This window comes from Hippoglossus stenolepis, chromosome 17, assembly GCF_022539355.2.
Source record: "Hippoglossus stenolepis isolate QCI-W04-F060 chromosome 17, HSTE1.2, whole genome shotgun sequence".
Taxonomy (NCBI): Eukaryota; Metazoa; Chordata; class Actinopteri; order Pleuronectiformes; family Pleuronectidae; genus Hippoglossus; species Hippoglossus stenolepis.
The window spans coordinates 21,757,255-21,771,888 of record NC_061499.1 but is presented as its reverse complement, the minus strand read 5'-3'; the positions used below and the strand labels follow the sequence as shown (position 1 = coordinate 21,771,888).

General features: G+C 39.0%; 1 protein-coding gene across 2 annotated transcripts in view; it reads right to left on the bottom strand.

Annotated features, from left to right (window-relative positions):
- Positions 1-11,169: 11,169 nt before the first annotated feature.
- The window catches only part of epb41a (erythrocyte membrane protein band 4.1a), a 55,604-nt gene continuing 52,139 nt past the window's right edge, over positions 11,170-14,634 (bottom strand). For both annotated transcript variants that reach the window (XM_035183429.2, XM_035183428.2), the window contains exon 21: positions 11,170-13,707. The gene's annotated coding sequence lies outside the window, so the exon portion shown is untranslated. The remainder of the gene's footprint in view (positions 13,708-14,634) is intronic.

The following is a 14,634-nucleotide window of genomic DNA, read 5'->3' as shown; positions in this document are numbered from 1 at the left end:
ATTGCAAGACACAGTTTCAAACAGGTGGCTTTTGTATTTAAGTCAGCTTGTCCACTATAACTGAATGATTTCTATGACATTGTCATTTTTTAAGGCTAAATGTAGATAATTACTTTTCCTTGGACTTGTACATGGTTTGATCATTCTTGTTCATGAGTCATAATCAATCAAATCAATAAAATGTTATTTGTATAGCCCATATTCACACCTTTAACAATGTGTGACATCCTCTGTCCTTAACCCTCAACAAGAGTAAGGAAAAACCACCCAAAAAAAACTATTTACAGAGGAAAGAGTACATAAAAACCTCAGAGAGAGCCACATGTTCCCTCTCCCAGGACGGACAGAAGTGCAATAGATGCCAGGTGTAATAGAGAACATCAGCAAAATACCGTATTTACAACATTGATTAGAATAAACAGTTTGTAACATAATGGAAAGTAAATTAATTGAGGAGTTATTGTCAGTAATGGTAGAGTATCTGAGTATAGGTCCTATTGTATATTAAGCAGTCTTGTTGAAAATAATAGTCCACGATCAGCTGCCACCACGATCAGGCTCCACCACCACAATCAGATGCCTCCATAATCCACAATCCATCGTCATGATCAACTGACACTATGGAGATCCACCATCGTGATCCACCATCAGCTGCCACCTCGATCATGGTCCACCACCACTATCCACGATCAGCTGCCAACACGATACAGGATCTGCCAATACACTTGATCTCTGATTCACAATCCATCATTATTGTAGCAGGATGAAATGCTTCATCCCTGCTTAATGAGTCAGTCTCAGTGCTCAGCCCTTGTTAGCCAATTACCACCTGAGGCCACCTTACAAAAGGGAGGTAGTGTCTATATTGCTTCCTCTTTGCTCTTTGGCACGAAGCCCCGCCAACTGCCGGGTCACCTTGTTTACTTCCTCCTCCTTCCACAGGTGCAGGTAGGTTAGCATTAGCTGCAATTGTTTGCATGAGAAGCTAGCCATTCAATGCGCAATTGTATTGGTCGTCTTGCCCATATGTAGATTCACGTGTGGTGTGACCGGCTTGTGATGCCCGCTGGCCACTGTTGGTGTGTGAGCTTGGTGCTCTCCTCTCCCTCATGTGTCCGCACGGAAGCAGTCTGATCGGTATGTACGCCTTACGGCAATTTTGTTACCATCTTCCTCTCACTCAACATTAAGTTAATATTAATTCGGTCCGTTTTGTGCGACAGGAACCGTGGGCCAGGTCAGTTCAGCCCGTAATTGATGACAGAAACACTGCTGTTTTGCCTCCCTTGGATGTTTTGCCTCATCCAATTTGTTTTGCTTAACTGGTTTCGCTCAGCTGATTGTTGCCTCGCTGCTTTTGATGCTTTGCTTCCAACGCTGGGCTTTGCTCGGCTCACCTACCCGTGAATCGCCTGCATGCCTTGGCTGCTTCGCCTTCACAGCGTGGAGGCCTGATCATAGCGGCACAGCTGGCTCAGCTTTTGGGTCCCTTTTAGCTTGGGTCACATGTTAGATGTTTGAGTGGACTGTGGGGTTACTTCCCTTCTTTTGTCCTGAATTGTTTGAGTTCCTCATTATTTTAATTATTTATTCCATATATTTAGCTTGTGATCATTTGTTTATTTCATTGAATTAATATTAACTCATTTTCATTTGAGATTTATTTTTGTTTGCTATTTTTGAATTGGTTGCATTATGTTTTATGTTTCATTTTGGGTAACTGATATTATTGGAGTTTCGGTTTATTTCATTTAGTTATGATAATTGATTATCGAACCAAGTTTAGCCGTGTCAAGTGCCTGCCCCATTGCCACAGCTGATTTAGTTTAATTTTGATATTCTTTTCTGAGTAATTTGGGCCTTAGTTTAATTATTTTGTAACCTGGTGGCTGCCAACCCCATAGGTTTTTGGTATATTGTGTTTATTTGTACATTGGTTAATTTCCTGTTACCCTACTGACTGTGTTCCCTTATCCCTTTCAGTTGCTGAGAGCCGAAGGTGGTGGTGCTGGTGTCCCGGTTGGTGGTCTCCCCCTTTGTGTGCTTCCTCCCCCTGGTTTGATTTTCTTCACAACGTATGTGTGCGAGTGGTCTTCACGTGTGACTGGATTAGGACCCCCTTTCCCCACGTCCCTGTGTGACTGGATTTTACTGCCTTTTAAGACATGCTATTTTTGTAATAAAAATAATTCTATTTTGTTAAAAAGAACCACGTCTCTTGCCTCAGTGTAATGAACCTCAATGCCTTGGTACAGGTATTACTAAAAGTAAATAATTCTTCAGGTGAAAAACCGGAGGTGGCTTTTGATTACTTGATAAGGTATTATTTCTAACTAGCATTAAGCTTCCAAACGTACCTAATCCCACTCCGATCGCCACCATCATGATCCACAATGTGGCTGCAGGAGCAGTCCTGGATCTGCAAACGATTAAGCACAAGGACTCTGGGGAAGAAGTCAAGTCAGTAACATGTATTGATGAGACATTAATGTCTTTAATGTGATGAAGAGGGAGAAGAGGAAAGAGAAGCTCCAAACGTGTAACTGACCATTTAAGTGTGTTAAGAAAAAACAGTGTGTCAAGGAATTATAACAGAGCAGTTAAAAACTGTTTTGAGGAGAGGAAGTCAGAAAGGACTAATGCTGAAATGATTTTCCTGGGTCTATGATTTCATGGCTGGATGGAGTCACATATGGTGCACCAGCTGCTTTAAAAAGAATAATCACTTCTTTCACTGAATATGAGTGTAAAGCCATGTGTAGACTGCTTTACTGCAGCACTCTACTCTGGATGTAAACTTGCATGCGACATGAATTATTGACATGGTAGTGCTGATTCGCAGTTTTGAGAGTAATCACTTTTTTGCATGTCTAAAGCACAGGTAGGAAAATGGGCTTTGCAAGTTCAGCTGTTTACTCACTTTCTTCATCAATTTTATTGAAAACAGGTTGAACAGGGAAAATTAAACAGTAGATATGAAAAAAGGAACTTTTTCTTTCTGTTCTCACTGTAACAATTTCTGTAGATAGAACCTATTGGCTGTCAAATAGAGTCAACAGGCTTGATTTAGTAGGAGTGCTTTATCTCCGAACACTCAAACTGCTCTGCAGAACGGGGTTTCTCACTGAGGCTCCCTGCCTTAATGCTGAATTATTGTTATGCTAGTTGCAAAGTCTCAAAATTATTTCCTTATTCTCTGAAAGTCACCTAGATTTCCATAGACAATGAATAACTGAGTTAGAGTTGGAGCTTTGTCTTGAGGAAATATACTTGAATTATTTTATTTATTATCCTTAAGTGCATTTCCAGGCACTAAGTAACCTGTCATCTCAAATAAATCTAATGATTCAGACTGCACAATGACGTACAAAATTATGTACAACGCTCCAGAATGTTTTCATTTGATGGTGCATTCAGAAAACGCTAGACCTTGCGTTTGGTTTGTTTACTAAGTAGGAACATTATAAAGCTTCAAATACAGTAATATTTTCTAATTATTAAACTCAAAAGTAAACAAGTGCTTGTAATGGAATTTATGGTGTCTTGTTCACTTCCTTCTTACTTAAGAGTGAGAAACTGCAGGGTGCTGACAAAGTTCATTAACTCATCCAAAATGCTAAACAACCATTACATCATTGTTATAGTGGCAGACCTTATCAATGCTTAGAACATCTGTTTTTCCATCTCCTTCCTACCAGATAACATCAAGAGCATAAAAACTTCACAGAGAGAGACTAAACAAGGTAATGTCATCTGCTGAATCCTGTCACTGCCTTCACGTGTGCACTCCATGAAATCACACGGAAGTAGACCTCCAAGAGAGTGATTAGTCGGGGTTACAAAATAAAATCATAACATAATAAAAATGACTGTCTGTGTTGTCAAACTTTAAAGTCAAAGTGTATGCGAGTATGTGTTTTCACCTCAGTGAGGGGGATGCCACGTTTTTCTATTCTCATCATTGAGTTTGTGCGTTATATTCAAGGGACTGTAAAACAAGCAGTGTTTTTATTCAGTATTTTGGTAAGTCTAAAAAATACTGTACTGTAATGAAGTTTTATTACTTTGTTTCATTATACCACTGAACAACATCAATGATTTTGTCACTGTCCAGAGCCTTACACTCTCCCTGTGTGGCAGGTTGATGATTTGTCCCCACTGCTGTTGTTCAAGTAGTTTTTCAAATGACAAAGACGAGAAAAACTGTGTTTACATCGTACAGATATGACAAAGTGTCAGAGATACGCATTTTAGTTTGTACAAGTCTATAAATGTATCTTTGTTCAGCCTTGTGAGCGAAAGAAATGTCCGGAGTGCAGCTAAAAGTTTGGACCTGATAGCAAGCCTGGCAGCCTACTGCAGACAGCTTATCCTCCTCACTGATCCAGTAGCCCTGTTAGGTTACCAATCACTCTTTTTTATTTTTCTATTTCTTTATATTCCTTCACCCAAGTTTTTTTCAATCTCTGGCAGGCTCTTGGTGACTCTGGCTCTGTATTGATGTGTTTGAAGCTTCTTATAATAAAATATACAAAGACAGGTCCGATTTCCACCACATGCTTTTAATTCCAGTAACATTTTAATGTGACCCAATCACTCAATACCTTTATCTGGGACTCGTAGACCAAATACAAAAAATAATAATTTACAAAGACTCAACTAAAATGTATTTCATTTATTCTTTAAAACTGTATTACTTAGTTCCTTTGAAAATATTTATAAAAACAAAAATATGTCACCATTGCAACACAAGCAAAATTTGACCTGAACCTTAAAGCTCCTACAAGGACCTTTGAACTGGTTATGAGACGGTCTTAATTCAATATTGCTGCCTCTTTATGACCTACAATAGCGAATCAATCAGGGAGAAAATTGGCTTTTTCTATAAACTGTTCTATTTGCTTTGGTCAGAACGAATTACCCAGGAGGTCAGAGCAACGATTTTCGGCAGGCAGGCTGGAAAAGCCTATGTTTAGAAGGAGGCAAAAGTCAAGACTTTATTGATCATGTGCACAACAGTTACATACAGCAGTCATTGGCAATTAAATGCTTGTGTCACAGGCTCCATTCTAGCACTGCTCCAAAAAATGACACAAGCAAAAAAAATTTGATTTTATAAAAATATAATATACAGCTAAATATATTTTTTTCAAATAAAATTAAGTATAATTCTACTGAGTAGACCGAGTAAATTTATGAAATAAGTAAAACTGATGAAATAAGTAATTGCAAGGTGCATAGTTAAAGGAGTGACAGTCTTATGGCAGATTGGAGGAGTTTTAAAGTCCCATGGCCTTGGGGATGAAGCTGTCTCTGAGCCTGGTGGTGCGGGACCAGATGCTGCAGTACCGGCGGTCAGACGGCAGCAGGCAGAACAGTTTATGGCTGGGGTGATAGGAGTCTTTGATAATCCTATTGGCATTCTTCCTACAATGCTGGGTGTAGAGGTCCTCCATGGATGGCAGCTCCGTCCTGGTGATGTGCTGAGCAGACTTCACCACCCTCTGTAGAGCCTTATAATTCAGGGCGGTGCAGCTGCCATACCAGGCAGTGATGCAGCCAGTCAGGATACTCTCTATGGTGCACCTTTAGAAGTTGCAGAGAATCCTAGAATCCGTGTTGAGCTCCACAGCCTGCGGAGGAAGTCTACGTTGTCTGGCCGTCTTTCTGATGGAGTATGTGTGGTGAGTCCAGGTCAGGTCATCACTGATGTAAACCCTGAGGAACCTGAAGCTGCTGACTCTCTCCACCATAGTCCTGTTGATGCAGAGGGACGCGTGTTCTACACCATGTCTCTTCCTGTAGTCCATGATCAGCTCCTTCGTTTTGCTGACATTGTTGTCCTGGCACAAAGTTGTCAGGGCTCTGACCTCTTCTCTGGCCATCTCATCATCGCCGGTGATCAGGCCTATGACGGTCGTGTCATCATCAAATTTGATAGTGTTGCAGCTGCGTGGGTGGCCACGCAGTAATGCTTGAACAGGGAGTACAGGGGAGGACTGAGCACGCAGCCCTGGGGGTACCGGTGTTGAATCAGGGTGGAGGATGTGGTGCTGCCCATCTGAACAGCCTGGGGTCTGCCCGTCAGAAAGTTAAGGATCCACTCACACAGGGCGGTGTTGAGCCCATGGTATTGAATGCTGAACTGTAGTCAATGAACAGCATTCTCACATACAGTATGTGTCCCTCTGGTCCAGGTGGGAGAGGGCAGTGTGTAGGGTTAGTGAGATGGCATCTGTGGTTGACCCATTTGGCCCTTCATTGAATATAACTTACAAACTCAGCCATTGAAGTGCTACAAATGAAGCAATGCCACAGAACTATAGTCATTTATGGAAATTGAATGGAATCTCACAGGAAAAAAGGCCTGAACACAAGAGAACAGGGAAGTTTGCAGAACAAACTATGCCTGTTTTTCTATTTACTATTTCACAGCAATAGTGCAAAGATGTAAAAGATACATTTGTTTATACAGTTTCACTTTGAAGTGTCAGAGCCTCTTCGTTTTTCATTAAAGAATTTCATAAAACTCCAAACTCCTCCCTTTAAGCACAGGTAAAGCACAAAACTCCATTCCTTCTATGTAAATACACTCCACTAAAAGAGCTTCCAATTAAATAGATAACAAAATAAAACTGTACTGTAGAATAAAAATACCAGGGAAGATAAGAACACAAACCTGATATTCCATTGGACAGCTATAGTGCAAAATTATCAAAGCCTACCTTTGTTTCACAGAGTCTCGTTTTAATGCACCAATGCAGTTTTTACAAAATTTCTCTACCTCCCATTTCTTACCTTTAAGTGCCACAGGTGAAGTCTCAATGCACTTGAGACACTGGGCTTTCCCAGTGTCAGGAATCTTCCCAGGAACCTTCCCAGAGGTGATGTAGTCCTAAGGGTTTTTCTTCTTTGGACAACTTCTTTCTATTGGTTTGTGATGACCCTGAATAAAATGAGACAGTAATTGAATTCTCTAAAAGATTACCTGCATCAACTTAACAAGTAAATTATTTATCAAATTGACCTGACACAATCTAAAAGCTCTTTTTCAGTAGAGGGTGACAAGGGCTGTGAGAAGAGGCTTTAAGTTGGGGGTAATGTAGTGGAAACATGCAAATATGCACAATACTTTAACCGGTCCAACCGCCCCATTTGTACACCACACAACAACATAGCCAAATACATTTGGAGCGAAGTGCAGTGGTTGCAGAGATAAAGTCCCTCAATCCAAATGTGTTTCTGTGCCATTGCGAGCTACTTTAAATGATGCAGCATTGCTGGCCAGGTACTGTACGTGACTTCTATTGACCACGAGGCATTGCATTAATTTAAGTCGCGTATTGTGGAAGCAGGAGGACCCAACAATGCAGAGCAAGAAAAGTGTAACAAAAAAAGAACTCACAAGTGCAGGATAGAGGGGGGTGAGGTGAGGCTGCATGAAGACAGTGAAATGACAAAGGGAAGCAGAGAGACTTATATACACAGGGGAGGCAGGGCTAGTTGGAAACAGGTGAAAAACATGAGGAACTGCTGCAGACAAGCACAAGGTCGAGAAACAGGACAAAGGCAGGAAGTGAGGAAGGGGGAAACACACAAGGAGCATAAACTACAAAATAAAACAGGAAACACAGAACTCAGGGAGAAAAATAACTCCAATACAACCCTTAAAAAAACAGGGAGACACAGGGAAAGACCATAAACAAAAAAGCCCACCAACAGAAGCAAAAAAACGAAATCCAAAATACTCTTTATAAAAGGAGTCAAAGTCCAGAATTCCACAATTTTTATAATTATTCAGTAAATATTTCACAAAACGTCCCCAGGCAATCATTTCTTAAAAAAATAATATCAGGGAAATTGTTTAAATGTTACTATTTTTTATACATCTGTTTTTAAACATCTTCTGTGATATCTGCCTTTTCCAACAGAGGACGCTGCAGCACCCCTACTTCCCAAGGCACTGGTGGCAACCATAATTTTGCTGATTAATGCAGTTTCTCTCAAGTATCTACAAAACCATTCGAAATCCCTACTCCACTACTGTCAATGAGTTAAATATTGAATTATATTCCCTGCCTTCTGAGGTGCCTTACTACAGAGGCGCTGGATGTCACTCAGAGGTGGGAGTGCAACATTCTTGTTTTTTGCATTCATTTGAATGGCCAGGATCATCAAAAACTGCATTAACAAGTACACATCAGTTCAATAACTAAATCGTACAACTGCTGATTTAATAGGCAATGGCATATATTTTGAAGAGCAGATAAAGAAAAACAAATGAAGCTACTAAACATCAGAGCAACCACAGAGATTAAGCATGGTAGATGAGGAAAGAGGAGGTTTTACTCTGCAACCCAGTTCAACGCGAGTGACAGACACAGCAACCACTGATGCCGGCTAAACCAGGTTAAACCACCGAATCAGGTGAGTATATAGCCACGCAAACCCGAGAGACTCAATATAATACAAGTATACTGCACAGCGGCAGGAACAAGCCAACACAGTGTCATAGATGCAATAAACAGCATCTAATGAAGACTTTGGCACTCCAAGGGTGGACTTGCACTCTGGAGTGAAACTGATAAACTCCCTCATGATGTCCAGAACATTAATATCATCCAAAATGCCTATGTGGACATGTAGTAATGCCATATGAGTTAATCTCTTCTGAGTGACAGTATTACGGAGCCAAGTTTTCAGACAACGAAGTGCTTAGAAAGACCTCTTAGAGGAAGCAGTGGACACGGGTAAAAACAAACACGACTGGAGCAACTGTGCGGAGTGTCATCTTTGCAGAATCCATGAGAATTTGCTCCCTCTGTGTGGCATCCCAGCTTGGTCAAACCTGTGCTCGATTTCTGATCTCATAGATCAAGTGCTTTAAAAATATTCCCATCGCCACAGCGCCATCCACAGCGCTCTGCTCTCTTGTGACCGTGCCTGCGGTTTTATCTAAAGAAGGGCTAGCATTAGCCGGCTGAAGAGGACCAACATTGTCCAGGCTGATGGAGCGACTGGCTGTGCTGGTGGCATTGTCCAGGTTGGACCCCGAAGCATTTGCAGCTGAATCATCTGCACTCGCCCTTGAAAGCTTGGCTGCCTAAGGGTTTTTCAAAAACTCATTAAATCAAACAAAACAATGTAATCTTCACCCTCCATGCTCATACTCTTACACTAAATCCAAAATATTCCAGTATAAAAAATATTTTAATAATAAATATTTGTAATTACCAGCAGTTAAACAACAATGCCTTACTATCCATCTTTCTTGTGGAGGATAATACATGACTTACTCCTTTTGTTTAAGAGAAATATTAATAACGGATACACTATTTACAGTGTTCATTTTGGGTCTTTTCATATATTTGGATAGTAAAAAAGTATTTATTTACAGTTTCTACTGACTCTGTGAGTAACTTCCTCCTCTCTGTGTCTCTGTCATTCACACTGTGCACAGCCAACTGAGTCGAGCCAAACCTAACGCGCCCCCCCATCTCCTCCAGCTCTCTTCTGTTGCTTTTACCCACTCTGAGTTTACAGATGTGTCCGATCACAATGTTTGTTTGTGTGAGCACGAGAGACAAGCTGGATTAATGAATGAACACGTGCATCCATGAAGAAAGTTTTTACTAATTTAAGTATCGATCATTATGTGGTGATCAAAAAAACAAAAATCACTATATTTAGTAACACTTACACTTACATATAGCACTTTGTAGTTTGGCTTTCTTGAAGAAAATTGTACTTACTTGATTCTTGTTGTTCCGGGTTTGTACCCTCATGGTTGAATGCAGTTATTGTACGTCGCTTTGGATAAAAGCATCAGCTAAATGAAATGTAATAATAATAATAATAATCAGTGTTGATATTGTAGCGGTCAAACAAATCAACGTTAAAACCATATCTGGAGAGAGAAAGAAGAAAGTGTGTGTGTGTGCGTATCTTAAAAACTGCCGTTACCTTTCCCTCAAGTTCTGGAACTATCACACAGAAGCAATGCAATTCAGTTATAGTGATTCATTTGGCCTGGACAAATGTCATAACTGTAAGTGGTTCATATAAATAACGTTTCCAATGCATCTTTCTGTTTAACTGCCTTCTTTGCTTGTTTCAAACTAGCAAATTGCCTCTGTGACATTCCTTTCAATTCCCCTTGAGTTGGAACACCATGCATGTAAAGGATTTGTTCATAGTGTAACGGACTGGTAGTTAAGTTTATGTTCTGTTTGACTGCTATGTGGTTGTTATGACTTATGTTCAGCTAAGGGGGGCCCATGCAAAGCGTTTGCTCCCTGCTCTAATAACAAGGAACAACCTATGTTGCATTAATGGTTCACATCTTAGATATAGCACCATTTTACCCATCTCAACCTGGAGAGCTGGAACACAATTAGTCTAGAAAGACACTAAGTGGTGACTGGCTGGCGTGTGGTTGTGTTGGGAGATAATTTAGTGTGTTCATTCTCATGATTACATTTTAAAATTGGTAACATCTGTATTTATGTCTGTGGTCACCCATAATTTTATAATCAGTTAAGATTTTAAAATCCTTTAGTGTGCAGTAGACAATATTCAACTGCTAACCGACACTACTGTTAAACTATTGTAATTATTACCCCAATCATTATTTATTATCAGAATTACTATCATTATTACTAATATGAACTGGTGCTGTTATCATTAATAATATAATTATATCTATTAATATCACTGTTATTATAACAGTCTAATCGTGCTTATACAATTTTGATCTTTCTCCTCTCTCTTCCCTAATTTTCCCCGCTCACCTCAACCAGTTGAGGCAGATGCCCACACTGTCTACTTCGGTTTCTTCCGGTTTAGTTTTTTTCTCCCCACTGTCACAAAGTGCTTGGATATTCTGTGAACTATTGTAAGGTCTCCCACACATGCCGACTTTCTTTCATCAAGATCCATGAATTATTCTCTTGAGAAATTAACTAAAGAATGTTAAAGAAAGTAAAAAAGTTCCTGAATCCACCCCCTGATCCAGATCCGAATCTTCTTCTTTCCTTGGCCCATGTCCCATCCTTCCACCAAGTTTCATTGAAATCTGCTCTGTTGTTTTTGTGTAATCTTGCCGACAAACAAACACAAACAAACAATGGAACAAATGTAAAGCAGCCAAAACATAATAATAAAAAAGACTTCAAGTACATCTATTTTTATTGTGGTGTGTGGTGCTCTTTTATTAGATGCCTTCCTGTGATGGTAAAATGAGGGTTCACATTCAAGAAACGTAGAAATGATGGCTTGCTTATTTCCAATGAGAAAAGGGAGTGCCACAATTAAGATGACATCACAATAAAATAACGAAAACATTTTGGGATGACTGTACAAAATATTGTGTTCTAAAGAAGGATGATGATAAATAAAATTGACAAAATGTAAATTGCATGTGCTATAATAAATATGATCTGAATGGGCAGTGTGTACTGAGCAGGAGGTTATTTTGCTCCTCTTGTCTTGGTACACTATAATAATAACACAAGCAGTATGCCAATTCTTAGACTATCCAGATTAAAGTAATAGTTTAAAGATGATCAAACCCTATATAAAGGAGACTTTATGAAATAAATTTAAGGCATTATACACTGCTGACTAATATTTAACTGAAAACTAATTTTGGGTTCACATGAACTGTCCATTAAATGGTTTTTCACATCATCTCAGGAATAACTCAGCAGTTCAGTAAGGTGCGCTTGAGGTTAATACTAGTGTCCCACAAGGATCTACTCTGGGTCTTCTTCTATTTACCATAAATGAAACTTATCTCTCCCACTCCACACTGAAATTAACATTGTATGCAGATCTAAGCTATGTGACACATCTTCATTGGTTTAAAATCATATGCTTGACTTTTTTGTGCACCAAGACTTAAATTTCTTGCAGTATTTGAAACTGTTCCTCCTCATCCAAAATATGTTTTCCCAACATCAGTAGCTATGCTGCTGTTTGTACAGACATCATGTTGACTGCATGACCTGCAAACCTTGATTATACTTACTTTGTTTCACTCATTTACAGCAAAATATTAACCATACTCTGTGTCACAGACACTTGGTATGAGTATCAAATTTTCAGCTCTGAGCTAATTCCTGAGGTTATTTAATGGGAATATTAAATTTAAAAATGATTGAGTCATTTTCAGAGCAAAAAGTGCAAAAACCCTTTTCAGACCACAATAGATGGTGCATATCAGGAGAGGCAATTAAAGGAATTTTACAACCATGAGTCATATTATTATGGTGTAGGGTTATTCTTATCCTCCACTCTAATGTTGAATTAATTTCTAAATTAGTGTGCAACTACTGAATGCTTTCAAGCTGCATCATTAGAAATTCAAGAACATTTTAGTCGGTAAAATAATTCATTTAGTAAACAGAATAATCTAATTAAAGTCAATCAAATGTTGAAACAGAAACTTGCTGCAGCTTCATACATTCAAACAAAACAAAAAACAAAACTATCAGCTAACCAATTTTATTCTAACCTTTCATTCAATGTTTGTATTTGATGTACTATTATGTTATTCATTTAAAAGCAGTATAAAATCATCCCATTTTACATGATTACATGATTACATGATTGTATAAAATGTCAGGTCAGATATGAAATTTGACTTCCCTCTCCCTGGATGAGTGCACACTGCCCATTTAGTGGAGGAGTAGAAATGGAAAAATATGCAGAAACACTGTAAATGCTAAAATCAATTAGTAGAATGTAATTAACTGTATGTGATGACCAAAATGTTCTCAGTAAAAAATCTTGAGGTTACATACAAGTGTGCTGAGTATATCTCAAAATGCAAAACACACAAAAATACGATAGGGTTGGGAATAAATAAAGAAAAGGTCATTTCATTACACTGCTGTCTCCTTGGTCCTGATAAAGCCCTGTTCTAGTGACACAAGCACGACAACAATAACAACAAGAACAACTAAAACAATCAAAGATTTAAAAATCACTCAACAAATGAACAAGTCATAACTTTAAATAAGGTGAAGGTTTGGTTTGGTAAAATCAATCTTTTTTTTATACATGAATTGAAAAAATATTATTTTCACATTGAGAGGGAAAATAAATATTTACTGTACAAGAAATGACACCAAACCCGTGCTAAAATTTGAGAGGGATCCTCATCTCCCATTGTATACAATCCCAAGAAAAATCACCCACAATCCCGCAGTTGATGCTTTCTTGATTACATTGTTAAAAAACACTTAAATTCCAAGTTATTGATAACCAATTCTGATGGTAAGAAAAAACTGTAGAAAAATAAAGTACCAGTTATCTCAAGATTAAAACACCAAATGCGCTTGAAAAATTTTCTTAAAACCTCCAGAGAAACTTCCACTCGTGATGTACTTTATTTTCTTTTTTTCTCTTAAATTTCCCTTTTTTGTGAGTCCAGTGGTTGTTCTTTTGGCAGTAACTGGAACAAGAGGGGGATTGTGGGGAATACAGGGGGGTTCTTGGGAATGTTCTGGTGACTGTCTCCTTCAGGCTGAACTCCATGCTCATGGAAAATTTCATAGTTCAAAGTTGATGCTCATTCCCTCTCCTGTGGTCCGGTGATTCACGTCGCAAAGGCAGTGCATTTGGGTGTAATGGCTGGGGGGTGCTGAGGTAAAATGGTGTGATGGCAACACACAAAAGGAGGGAGAAGTGGGGCAGCTGAGGGGTCTAAGGTGCAGAAAGAGAGATGGACAAATGGACAGAGAATGGGGGGGAAAAAGAGCAAGATTTCAGATCACATTGTGACGACACCAGCAAATTTTGACATGTGAGCACAGACTGAAAATAGATGGTAGCTCCTGTGATAAAGTAAGTCAAAATAGAACATAAAATAGAAAATAATGAACATTTTAATAGTTGCATATTAATAATTTTACTGTAAATGAAAATGATTGCTCCAGTTCATTGTCAAATAAAATCAAGTAAATCAGTCTGAACTTAATCTGCCACTGTGCTATGATAGTCCGCATGATAAATTCAGTCTAATTAACTAAAGAATCATGTCAGAATCACCATTCTGCTGAAAACACTTTCCTTTAACAGAAAGACTGTTTCAACTCATATGTACAAATGCGTCCCCGTTTGCAGCTTGTCCTGCCCTGTTAAGCTGTTGACAATGCACCTCAACACTTCCTTCAGGTTTCACATTAAAAGGGTTAGGGTTAGAGCTCCGAAGCTCCAGAAATATACTACAATCTTTCTAAATCAGGTGTTGAGAAAAAAGTGCTTTTAGTATCATGTCTTTTATTATAATTGCACTTTAACACGTCCAATGATTATAGCTGAACAGTAAGCATGAACTGCTTCTTCAGAGCAAATGACAATAGTAAAAACAGATACAGTACACCTTGGCAACAAGAGACACCCACACGAAGGAGTACATAGCAGTACAGCAGTACATGCGAACATAAAGTGTACTTAATGTTTATGAAAACCAGGAGGGAAGGCAATAAGAGGCTCCATGTCACAGCAGCTTATATTTATATAAGCTGAACATGAACAAAGCAGCATGTCTTTGCCAGAGTAATGGAATATGTAGGACTCTGATAAAAGACTTTGTGGATATAGTTGGGGGATGTGGCTGTTCTCAGGCGC